General features: G+C 36.3%; 1 protein-coding gene across 2 annotated transcripts in view; it reads right to left on the reverse strand.

Moving 5' to 3' along the window:
• Positions 1 to 13278, reverse strand: part of ERCC6L2 (ERCC excision repair 6 like 2) — a 375244-nt gene that overhangs the window by 215886 nt on the left and 146080 nt on the right. Inside the window, exon 1 of one of the 2 annotated variants that reach the window (XM_072596902.1) lies at positions 3660 to 3679. The exons of the other annotated variant lie outside the window; for it this stretch is intronic. The gene's annotated coding sequence lies outside the window, so the exon portion shown is untranslated. Of the gene's footprint in view, positions 1 to 3659; positions 3680 to 13278 lie in introns of those variants that run through there. 2 annotated transcript variants of the gene reach the window in all.

Here is a 13278-nt window from a genome sequence, read left to right on the forward strand (position 1 = left end):
TGCTTATGGTGGGGAGCATGCCTCTTCACCAACCCTATCTTGGGGGAGTGAGTGGAAGGAAAGACTAGGGTCCATAATGTATCCTGTGAAAACAGGGGTTCACCAATGTTTCTTAGCACTTAGCACAGTGCCGGGCACATATTATATGCTTAATAAATATTTATTGATTGAGTGAATGGGTAATGCTTTTCCCAAGGACCTCTCCAGGGCTAAACTATACCCCAGTTTTGGACTCTCCCCTCAGGTGAATGAGGACACTGAGACACTTCAGGTCTGGTCTGGATAGGGGTGCTGCAGTTCCAGAGTCAATCAGCAACTCCACACATTCCCCCTATTCTTGATGCCAGGTCTTCTATATCCCAGTGCGATGGTTTAATGATACTGGGGATCTCCTGCTGTATCATGATTCAGTGATGGTCTAGTGATCCTGACTGGTGAGTGAGTAAAAATTTAACTGATCCACTATCTCTAGCTGACCTACTATGCTTTCCAACCATCCATGCTAGACATCTTCCTATGTGCCTTGATGCTTCATTGCATGACACTGCAAGTGACCTGCAATTTCCCATCTTTTGCTCTGAGAACAGTAATCAAATCAATACTCCAATTGCTTCTGAAAATGAAGTGACAGTCACACATCTTAGGACTCTACCTACTCTTCCTTTGTCTCCTCAAAATTCCTTTCTCTGGTCACCTTTCCTATGAATGTTTTCTCTTACTAGTAGAATATAAGCTCCTTAAGAGCAGAAAAGGAACTGTATTTGTATGCCCAGAACCTAGCACAAATGCCTGGCACATAGTAGGTACTTAATAAATGCTCATTCATTCATTCACTAGAAAAAGTGCTTGATTAGGAATCAGAGGACCACTTTAAATTCTAGCTCTGCCACTTATTTTTATTTACATGGATTGTTTTATAAAAAAGTGGGGAGGATGGCAATTTGGGGATAAAAAAGGGGTATCACTACCTAAGGAGTTTGGGCTATAGCCATTCAACTAATTTTAAAGCTAACTTCATCTAGTCTTGTTAAAAGAACTGTATGAAAGGAAATATCGAGTGCTTTGCTAGAATGTAGGTAAACTAGATCTACTTAATTTCCCATTTATTAATTCCATCACAAAAGAATATGAGATAAATGTGTCATATCACATTCATTCTTAATGAAACCATGCAGGCTCTTTGTGATCATTGTATTTGAAACGTTCATTACCCATCTTTTTAAATAACATATTAATAATAACTAGCATTTATATAGCTTTAAGATTTGCAAAATACTTCACAAAAATATCCTCATAAAAATCCTGGGAGATAGGTGCTATTATGATCCCTATTTTCTAGATGAGGAAACTGAGGCACATAAAAGTTAAATGACTTTCCTGGGACACACAGCTAATAAACATTTGAGGTAAGATTAGTATTCTGGTCTTCCTGACTCCAGGGCCATTGCTCTATCCAAAGTGTCACCTGTATGTCCTAGAATTTTGCCAAGAAGGGATGGCTCATTTGCCTTTAATTTGAGGATGCTATTCTCTCCCTATTTTGAAAATTAATACATTACTCTTCTCCAATCCTATGGTATCTTTCCCATCCTCTGTGATCTTACAAAGATCACTAAAAATAGCTTCATAATCACATCTGTCCATTCTTTCAGTATCCATGATGCAATTTATCTTGATCAGGTGACTTGAAATGTCTTTAGAGAACTCCCCTTTTCTTCCTCTTCAGAATTGTTTCAATTTCCTGAGAAGTTTTCTCCTCAGAGCTTTCTGTCCCTCCAGGACTGACTTTCCCATCAGATCTTAATCTATTCTACCTATTCTTTGTCTGAATTCTTTTACATATTCTCTGCTAAGGTCTAGGATCTATGCCAAACCATTCTCAGCTTTTCTTTTTTTCCTAATCACACCTTGTAAGATGGAATTATTGCTACTCCACTTCACCTACCCCTCAGGTTACCATCTTTTCCATCCTAGCAATTAGTTCCTACCTATTGTTGAGAAATAAATTCCAAAAATCATTTCTCCTTGTTAGTTTCTCCACCTTCTGAAGAATTATATTCTTATTAAGACAAGCTAAAACATAATTAACTGCTTTTCTTTTCTCAGAAAGCAAGTATCAGAACATTTCCAAATAAATGAAGTCTCTCATAATTATTTTTATTGTACCTCTGTTACAGACTAGCGATGTTTTCCATACTCTTTATCTATTTCCTCTTTTTGTTCTGATGATTTGGACCATAGTCTGAATGCAATTTTTTTTTCTGTTTCTACCTCCCCTGATCTTCACCTAAATGTTCTTCATTATGTTTCCCCCTCCTGGTTTCTGAATCTCTGTACATGAGTATATCTTCTCAGTAAATAGTGTTATTCTTCACTCCACTCCACACCTTCCCTATTTTTTTGAATGAGGTATATCCATCTATCTTTTCCAACTGTGGTTCTCATCTCATCAACTCTCAGTGATACCCAACGTCAAATTTGCCTCATTTTGTGGGGAGCTCTGTTTCAATTTAACTTTTATTTTATATCCTATAATCTATATATAGGTATCTGAGGCCTTCCATTTTCTTGCTGGTTCCTTTCGGGGATTTTGATACCTGTGAACTCCCCTATACAAGGTATGAATCCCATTTGTGCCTGAGCCTCAATGGTTCCACTGATCAGGCCTTGACACTGATTGACTCAAGTTCAAGACTTGTTCATATACTTGAGCTTTACTCTTGGTCTTTACCTCTAAATAGGATATTAGACAGATTAGGGACTATACATAGTGGCTACACACACTTGCTTCTTCCCCCCCACCCCAGTCCTCATCTCCAGGAGAGGAAAAACTGTTGCCGAATGGGGACCCTGACAAATTAGGAATTTGGAGAAACATTTAGAATTTAATATTATTTAATAATAGTTAAATTAGAATTTAGAAACATAGAATTTGGAGAAAATTTGGAAAGAAGGAACCATTCCCACACTGAAATATGGAAGGAGAGGAACTTCTTCCATACAGAGAAATGGAAGCAGAGTGTAAAACAAAACTTAAAGTTATGGAGATGTGAAGCAGAAGGGTCTGCCTAACAGGGATTCATGAGTGGAGGAACAACCCAGGCCTATCCTCTCACTGTTACTGGCTGGACCCTACTGTAGAGGAGGATTGATTTCATGGCTCCCTAAATATGTTAACTTTTCCCCCTCTTGTAAGGGGTGTCTAATGAGGTTACGACTGCAAATCTAAAACCTGTATAGGACACTACAAAGTCAGAAACCCTCAAGGGAGTATTGCTTGACTCTCTAGAAATTTCAAATTATTTACCCTTGCATGTAAATCCAACCTAAAGTCATACTGTAAATATTAAAAACTATATAGACTTCCTGAAAAATTAGAACTGGAAGGAGATTCCTTGATTATTTATGTGCTTGGGTGTGTCTTTTGTAGATGTTTTTTGTCCTATATTCAATATTTTCTTAAAAACGAATGTTCGTATGAAAGTTAAATGACAAAACTCAAATTCTAATATTACTAGCAGCAAGCCTGAGTGTGTGTGTGAGGGGCGAATGAGCCAAACTCTGATGTCCTGAGTTGAAACTCAGGGTAGGGACATGAGTCAGAGAGATATGAACCACAGGCTATAATTACAACCCAGTATAAGTATTATTATACTTACCATTACCTTCTATCAAGTAGAACTGTCCAATGTGCAGGCAATCAGCAATAAATATTCTACATCTACCTGCTACATTGAGAGACTTCCTGCTGACCAAGTCCTAGTCAATATCATTATTAATTTTTGAAAATCTAAAAAATCAGAAAGAGTAATAATATTTAGCCACTTAAGAAATAGTACTTAAAGGTACTCAAGACTAGAATGACATTGTCTTCTGATCTCCAGGGAGGGAGAGCCTAGAGCAAACAGCCTCTTTTCAGAAGAAAGACATGTAGAACACCTCTTATCTCAGGTTTTACTACAATTTTAATAAAGCAGGGCAAAAATCTGTAATAACATGTGAGAGTTAAACCTCAAGACATCAACTCATTTCTCTTAAAGGAAGTTCTTAAAAGTAGAAGCAAATTAGTCATACTGAGATTGTCTGATTTTCACTGACCTTTTCAACAGATCCTTGCTTGGCACTTGCTAAAATAAACTTCAGCAGAAAAACTGAGTTTTTCTTCTTTGATCTTATTTTTATCATAAGGAGGGGGGAGAATTCATGAATTCAGTGACACGGGGGTGAACAAGCTTTCTTGTGAAAGAACATAGTTTAAGATGTGCAGGATGGTCAAGGTGAATGCAAACAATACAGAGTAGAGTAGGAGTATGTTAAGTTTGTTTTGATGTTTCCATAGGCCTGGTTTCCTTTTGTTCTGGTGAAACTTTAACTGTCCTGGAAAAGCAAATTTTTGTTTGCACATTCCCACTAGAAAAGTCATTAAGAACTAGGAAATTTGGCATAAGTCGATAATTTTTTTCCATTCTGCATGTCATCTTGCTACAGAGACCTTAGCAATGGGACTAATCAAAATTGGAAAACAGGTGAATTTTTGTTTTGATATCTCTTTGATCTTCCTTTTTAAATTTTCTTCATGAATTTTCCTGATTTCTCAGGTACCTGGTACCCTCTAGATGCTTTCTGGCTACATGAGGACTTTACCACTATGATTGAATTAAACATTTAAAAAAATAAGTAAAGTTAAACTAATAATCAGCTACCCTAGTTGTCCTCATCAAGGTGCTTTCCAGTTTATAAATATCCTTCTTAAACTATGACACTCAGAACTGAACATAATATCCCAGATGTGGTCAGCTTAAGGCTTTCTAAATGGTACCTAAGATAATATTCACTTTTTAACTGCCACATCACACCACCATTGATTCATATTGAGTTTGCAGATCACTGAAGCCTGCAGCTATTTTTTTTCAGATAACATGTTGCCTACTCATATTTTCCCCATCTTAAACTTATGGGGTTGAGTTTTTAAAAGTATAAGACTCAACATTTATCCCTATTAAGTTGCATCTTCTTAGACTGAGCCAAATGTTCTAGTCTGTTGAGAGATCTTTTTGGATCCTGACTTTGTCATCTAATGTGTAAGCTAATCCTCCTAGCTTTGTGCCATCAAGAGATTTGATAAGCATATCATCCATGGCTTTATTCAAGTAACTGATAAATATCTTAAGTAATTTATGGCCAAGTATTTGTCCGTCAAACTCACCACTAGTTGGCATCCTTCCAATTCCTTCCACATTGACATAAAACCGTTCATGATTTCTCTTTATATCCAACGATTCAACCAGTTCCAAATTTGTCTAACTCTGCTTTTTTCTAACTTGCATCTCTCCTTCTTGTCTATTAGAATAGCATGAAAAAAAATAATAGCATGAGGGATTTTGTCAAAACTTTTGCTAAAATTTAGACAAATTACTTATACTTTATTTTCCCAATCTATCAATGAGAAAGGGTAAGAGGCAAATCTTCCATGACCTGTTCTTGATAAAGCTTTGCAGATATTTCCTAACTATTCCTCTTGTCAAAGCGAGTTGGCACACTCGGAGAGCTTGAAAGAATGTCTCCCCAGGGGGAGAAGCTGAGGCCTATGCTTCTGGGTGAGTTGTAATGCACTAGAAAGGCAGTTTCTTGGAAGGACATTCTGGAACTGGTTCCAATCTGCTAACCAAATGGTTAGGAGGACTGTATTTTGATTGACAATATAGCCAGAATTGGGGGTATCTTCTAAAAATTGTCATCCTTGGTCTAAGTCTAGTGCCTTTTAACCATTTTCCTTTCAATTCTACCCTTGGAGGATTTAAGTCACTCCTTCCCTTTGAAGCTATACGGTCGTATGAAAGAGCCTCAGTATTTGGCTTCTAAGGTTGCTCTTATCTCTTCTAGATTGAGAGATTGAAGCCTCTGCTCTTATGAGTTTTGAAAGGTTAGGAGAGCAGTTAGTAATCCACTATTCTAGAGTCTGTCTTTGTAGCCAGTGAAACATGATAACCCCAGGAACAAGGAGTGATTTTCAACAAATGTTATACTTTGCCACAATTATGGCACAGTTTGTACTCATCTTATATTACTTATCTTTGCTTCTATTTGAAACAACTGTGTGATCTGGAAGGAATAGGAGAAACCATTACCTTTGAACTTCAAATAACTGAGAGAAAATGAACAGCTAAAAAGATACCTTCTTGAATCAGAGGTTATTCTTAGCAAATTTCTTCAATTTCTTGGCATTTTCTTCAATTAGTGGCAGCCTGGTGACACAGTGGACAGAGCATCAGGCTGAAAGTCAGGAAGAACTGAGTTCAAATCTAACCTCAGATGTTTATTGATATCTGAGTGACTATGTGTCTGTAGGAAAATCACTTAACTTCTGTTTCCCTTAGTTTCCTCATCTGCAAAGTAGGGATAAGGACAGCATCTATCCCCCAGGACTGTTGTGAAGATCAAATGAAATAATCATTGAAAAGGGCTTAGGATGGTGCCTAGTATATAGTAAATACTATGTAACTGTTTGTTATTATTATTATTTTGTACAGCATTGAACCAAAGTTGTCACGCTCTGCCTTCATTCCTCCATTCTATAAAATAAACAAAATTAATCACATTCTGCATTTTTCTTAATTTGCTTTGACACAGGAATAAAAGACTGTTAAACATTTTAATATTTATAAAATTATGCATTTTATACTGAATTCAGTTAAACCTGAGTGACAGTTTTAAGGATCTATTACAAACAAGAAATTGTTCTTGGCTTCCCATATGCAACAATAAAAAGCATGTCCCCTTCTCAAAGGAGATTATAATATAACAATATGCCAACAAAATGGTATGAAATAAGGTGGACTGGGATAGAGAAAAGGAGAATTTCAGACAAAGTGCCTTAGGAAAATTTGAGGAGCAAAGAGATCTCTTTCAATTAAGGTGTATCTTAGAGATGAACCCTGAATGTAAAAGAAAAATTTCAACAAGAGATAATAAAAGCAGACATTCCAGGAAAGAGGGGTTGTACTATACAAATAGAGGGAGAGAGCAGCATGAGATTTTGGAATAAATAGCAGTCCAATTTGGCTGGAACCTAGAGTGCAGATGGTGAAATAGGGTGAAATAAGGATAGGAGGTGGTTGGAATGAGATTATGGCAGATTAGAAAGTTTTCAGTTTATTCTGTTGACAATAGGGAGCCATTGAAGATTTCTGAACAGCAGAGTGATATTGTCAGACCTGCGAATTGAGTTAAATCAGAATTATTTAAACAAAATTGTTCAAGGTATATGGTTTGATACAGTTTTCCCAAAGGAGAATTCAAAGTATTCCTGATGATAATTTAGGAAAATATTTCTGGGACTGGTTAGAGATAAAGGTCCCCAGTGGATAGGGAGTGAGGGTAAGGATAAACTAGATTGAATATTTGGAGAGAAAGAAAAGAAGGTTTTCATGGAGATCCATCAAAATTTTCTTTTAGAGTCCAAACAAATGGAAAGAAAAATTAGAATTCATAAAGCTGCCTAATTAGATCATTGTGAGAAAACATTTGGTATTTCCTGATTTGATTTGTAATAATTGTATTCTTACTCCAACATTCCCTAACTCTCTTCAAGAACTGAATAGGTCATCCTTAAACCTTTAAGTTGTCATCCCATTATATTGTGAGCTCCTTGAGAGCAGGGACTGCCTTTTGCCTTTCTTTTTATCTTCTTAATGAGAAAATAAAATAGCCTGTAATTTATTGTCATATTACTTTAAAGGATATTTAGACCCTCTGATGAAGTTGGGAAGCATACTTTAGAGACAGCATTCCAATTTCTTCTCTCAATCTGTAAGATGTGCTTCCTCTCTTTTGCAGCATACACAGGTAAGCAGGTATATACTGTGTTTGCTCTTCTAAAGAGTGGTTTATTCCTAGAATGCCACTATGGATAGCATTTTTTTTTTTTTTGCTCCACTGAAGTTCAAATTTCTCTTAATCATCAAGAAGGGGTGGAGATTACAGTAATTGTCCAAATCCCCTAAGGTTTATCCCTGATCCTGAAAGACACAGAGCAATTCCAAATTAACTTTCAAATGAATTTGTGTAAACTGTGTATCCTTTCTCAAGAAAGATTAATCCACTGCACTCACTTATAAACAGGACCTTAAATATGCAACAGATGTTCTCCTTTTTAAAAAGTCTCTTGAATTCATTGACAAGCCTTTGGCTAAACTGATGAATTAATTTGTTCTGGGCAGATTTCATAAATCCTCTAATAATTCTTTCCCTTACACATCTTGACTTGATTTTTGAGATCTACAGCATGTGGTTTAAATGTTTTAACCTTTACTTCTTTAATCATCTAACATTTATTTCAGGGTTGGATGATGACCGACCAATGAAAGATATAGTTAACTAGGAAATAAAGTCCAATTTGTCAGTTAAATAAACCCACAAATCTGAATAAGAAGAAGAAATCAATCTGCATTATTGAATTCTGAAATGTTTTGCAGCTTTGATGTAGCCACTCTCTGTCTCCAGCAGAAACCTGAAGATAAATTGCTGGATATTGCCATATAGCAAGACATGCATTATAGTTACCATGCTTAGATGTGGCTGATTTAGCTTGGCAGTTTAAATGCCAGCTTTTAACTATTCAAATATATTTATTTATGGTGTGTTAGACTCCTTTTTCGTTAATTATGAAGGCTAAGTACCAATTTAACATGGTTGAAATCAGATTGTAAAACAAATTTTGACTAAGTCTTTTAATTTTTAGTTCTTTCAACTCAACTATATTTAAGTTAGACACACAGACCAATAGAAAGAGTGCTGTCCTCTCTCCTCACCCAATCTCCAGAAGAAAACAAGGAGCTGTCATCTCCAGACAGAACTGTAGAAAGATAGAGTTTTGATTTGAGAAGGTAGGAGAAGAGATAGAAATGTCTGACCTTATTCAGTCTTTGAGAGGACCATGATGAAAATGTGATTAAAATAAGAAAAAAGTATGGGCATAGCAGGCAACCCAAAGCACCAAGGAAAAACCCAAACCTATCTCTTTGTTGGTACTGTGGTTCATATGTATCGTGTTGCTTGGTACTCCTGAGAAAAGGCACCTAGAGTTTTCCTCACTGACAAAGGTCTTGGATATAAGCCCCTTCTACAATTAATTTTGGATTAAATAAAGCATGACCCATATTCAGTGTCTTAATCATTTGGACAAGAAGTGGAAGACCCTTTTAGAAAGAAAAAATTTCTATTGTCATCAATAGAAACTCTATGTGGAAAAATGGACTAAAGATTTCTCCTCTTTCTCCCATTCACTAAGAGTATTTGGGTCTGTAGTGGTCAGGGGTCAGAATTCAATTAATATACAGTTTATATCATACACTAGAATAACTTCCAGAATCATCTAAAAACATATAAAAATCTTTATATCTGACTGTATCTGTTGAAAAACTGGGTTCCTAGTGATCAATGAGTCAATGAGCCTTTTTTTTTTTAATGAGACAGTCAAAGAAATGCAAAATAGACAATATGAAAAACAGATAAAGTTTGTAAGATTTTTCATAACAGTTGTTATTGTGTTTGTCCTTCATTTTTGAAAAGGACTATAATATCAGGGAAATGATAACATGATTTGCAGTTGACTTTGATTTGAGTGAGGGAGGACAGTGCAGGATCACCAGCCTCACTTTCTCCTCCAGAGTTACCTGGGTCCAGTGGCCAGATATTCATCAGGATGACTGGAGATGACCCAGGTTAAAATGGTAGGCCTTGATCCCTTTAGACTAAGGCCTTTTCAGGTTCTCACTTTGAGCGAGGTAATTCCCATTCAATGAATAGGCATCTTTATGAAATGAGTCAAGGGATGACCCCTTTAATTAGAAAGAAAAAGAAAAAAATGAAGCTGGGAGGGGAAGACCCTCAGAGTTACTGTTTAAAAATATAAGTCAAAGATTTTACATACAAATACACACACACACATATATACATATAAACTTTGAAAGAAAATATCTTGCAAGCATTTTCAACTAGTGAAAGTCTTCATTCCATTTTATTAGTATTGCAATTAACTTGAATCACATCTCTTCTCTAGTTATGCCTTATAGTCTCCTAAAAGCCACACTTGGGTCATATTTTGCTACATTATGATTTTAGAGGTGTCAATTATGAATTTTATGTGTAGTTATGAAAAAAATAGTCTATTTTCCTGATAACTGTTAACTACGAATCAGAATTACTCAAAAGGTATCTCTACTAAAAGTATACGGGGTAAAAGAATCCTCTATTCAGCTTTACCTGACAACGTCTGACAGGGAAGAAACTATTCTTTTTTTCAAACCTAAATTTTCCTTATTGCCACTTCTATCCATTACTCCAAGTTTTACTCCCTTAGAGCCAAGCTGAAGAAGACTAATTCCTCTTATAAATGACACTATTTAAAATACTTAAAGGTGGCTGTCATGTTCCACTTGAGACTCTTCTGTAGGCTAAAAATACCCACTTCCTTTCACCAATCATGACACGACATTATTTCAAGGCCCTTCTGCATCCAGGCTACCTTCATTGCAATGAACTCTAGATAAAATAGGAGGGAAAATTCAAAGTCAAACTGATAAATTATGTAGATAATTGAATTTCCAAAGATAATTGGGAAAAAGGAAAAGAATCTATGTGTTCTAAAATATTTATAGCAGCTATGTTTGTGGTGGCAAACAACCAGAAATTGTGGGGATGCTCATCATTTGGGGAATAATGGTTGAAGAAGTTGTGGGATTGTGATAATACTACTGTGCTATAAGAAATAATGAACTCGATGATCTTAGAAAAACAGGAATAGACTCACGTGAAATAATGAAGAATCAAATGAGCAGAACTAAGAGAATGTTGTATATAGTAACAGCAATATTGTTTTGAGGTCAGCTTTGAGTGAATAAGTAATTTTGACTATTATAAGTACCCAAATTAACTCCAAAGGGCATATGAAGGGATACTATCTGCACCCAGAGAAAGAACTGAGAAATAGAAGTATGTATAGAATGATTTTACATGTGTATAAATATTTATATCTTATGGTAGCCATCTCTAGGGCAGGGGGAGGGGAAAAGAAGAATAAAAAAGGAAAAAAAGAAATTTACATGGTAACTCTATTATATATTTAGAAGTAATAGCAAGTTGCACATAATAGACTTGCATTTTCATGTACAATTATGCTATGTTATGGAAATGCTTGTTTTACTCCACAAATAAGGAATAAAATAAATAATTTTTTAAAAAGACATTCAATGAGAGAAATGAAATTTTGTATACTTAGGAACCAAAAAAAAACACAAACCCACCAAACAAAGAGTTGTACACATAGAGATTAGTTGGCACCATGGACAGCAGTAATAGCACTCCTGTAACTGTGATGTGTGGTTTTAAATAACAGGTAACAAATAGCAAATTTTTAATCTTCAGTAATATTCTCATTTTGTTCTAAATGAAATGTTTGTTTTTCACCAATTGATTTCATGATGAAGTTTAGTCTTCTTTGTTGGGGATGGAAGCTCAATTCCAGGTGGACAGTCTCAGGCGGGTAAAGGTGGGAACTTCTAAATCTTAGAGTTCTCACAAGACCCCCCCAGGAAACGACTGGGAATCGAGGTGAACCGAGCTATCTCGTGTATTTCCGCCTCTTCCCGTGAGAAACGTGATGGGAGAGAGCTCTCCCCACCCTCGAGATTGTCCCGGATCTGGGCACACTATTGTTATCTAACAGCACGGTATTCAGATGCAAACTATGCTGCTGGAGGGTTTAAGTGGGATCAGGAAAGCCTGAAAGCTCTCTTGGGCGGAGGGGCCACGTGTGAGGACAACAAGGCTCCCTTTTTCCTCTCTCCTCTCTCCCCTCCCCCTCTCTCCCCACTTATACTTCTACTTCCAATCTCTTATTGTAAGATCTTTGCCTCCTTGGGAGATTCTTCGCTCCCTCCTAAGGAAGAATTCCCCTGCACTTGTAACTAGACCCTGAAATAAAGCTCAACCCTTATTCGACTCTGGAACGTCCTTTCTCTCATACGAGCAGCCGGTTTGGCCAACCGAAGACCTCGGGATAGAGGTAAGAAGACTCGGGTAGCCCTCAGGCCTCTAGGCCTGGCACTTCTTCCCTTCTCTACCCACCCTAAATTAGTCCCCTTTAAAATATAGATAGCCACATGCATAATAAATATATTTTTTAAAATAATTTATTTGTAACTATGTCTTTGAAAAGCAACATGGTGAACAGACAGCAAGTTGGCTTTTGGGTCAGGAAGAAGTATGTCCAATTTGCCTCTGACATATATTAACTTCATCACCAGGGGACAAATCATTGAACCTTTTATTGTCCCTAGGCAGTTCTCTAAAACTATAAATACAAGGAGGTTGTCAATCTAGAGCAGAGGAGGGAATTCCTATGGTGAATTCCCTATACTTCCAAAATAAATTATCAGTCCCCTACACAGGAAGGGGGGGGAGACAGAGAGAGAAATGTATATTTTAGATTAACTAGTGATACACAGAGTAAATTTTGAAAGTCAGATTTTTTTCTCAACCAACATAATTAACAGTTCTAAATAAATTAATTTATGATTTGTCTTTCTATGTTTCTAGTATTACTTTAACATTTTATTTTCCTGATTTGTGTGAAGTGCTGTTGCTTTAAGGTACTGCCCTTTCAAATGGAGTGGTTCATTGCAAAGTTAATGTTTCTTTGACACTTCACTCATATGGGGGCATAGGTATACTCAGAATTCTAAGAGAAGTATTTATTATGGCTCAGTTTTGAAAGAGTTGCTGCTGGTTCTGAATGTAATAGGCAATAGTATACTGGAGACATATGGCTATCTAAATTGTTTTATGATTAAGGGACAAATGTAATTTATCTGATTATATATAGAGAATAAGATTTTTATCATTAACCATCAGCTAAGGCGAGGTCATTCACAAAAAAGACTCAAAATTCGAACCAGCAAATGAGTAGTGAAAGGAGAGACTTCAGAAATAAGTCATCAAAGTTTGCACCTGGAAGTGATGGATGCTACAGTTGCTGTTGAGGAATAAGTTCAACTGAATAGGAAACAACTTAGAAGCAAAGATTCAAAGAAATCACTAAAAGGATCAACTAGTTTGACTGGGATATCATGCCTCGTAAATTGTAAGTCAAGCATAGATTAACTCTTCTAAGCGTTGAAGGTATTTGTTCAACACAAATATTTTCATCATCAGAGAACTTCCATGGACAGTTCCTGAGACAGAAGACACTGATAGTAGCACAGCTATGATTAATCCTTA

Source organism: Notamacropus eugenii, chromosome 3 (assembly GCF_028372415.1).
Source record: "Notamacropus eugenii isolate mMacEug1 chromosome 3, mMacEug1.pri_v2, whole genome shotgun sequence".
NCBI classification, from domain to species: Eukaryota; Metazoa; Chordata; class Mammalia; order Diprotodontia; family Macropodidae; genus Notamacropus; species Notamacropus eugenii.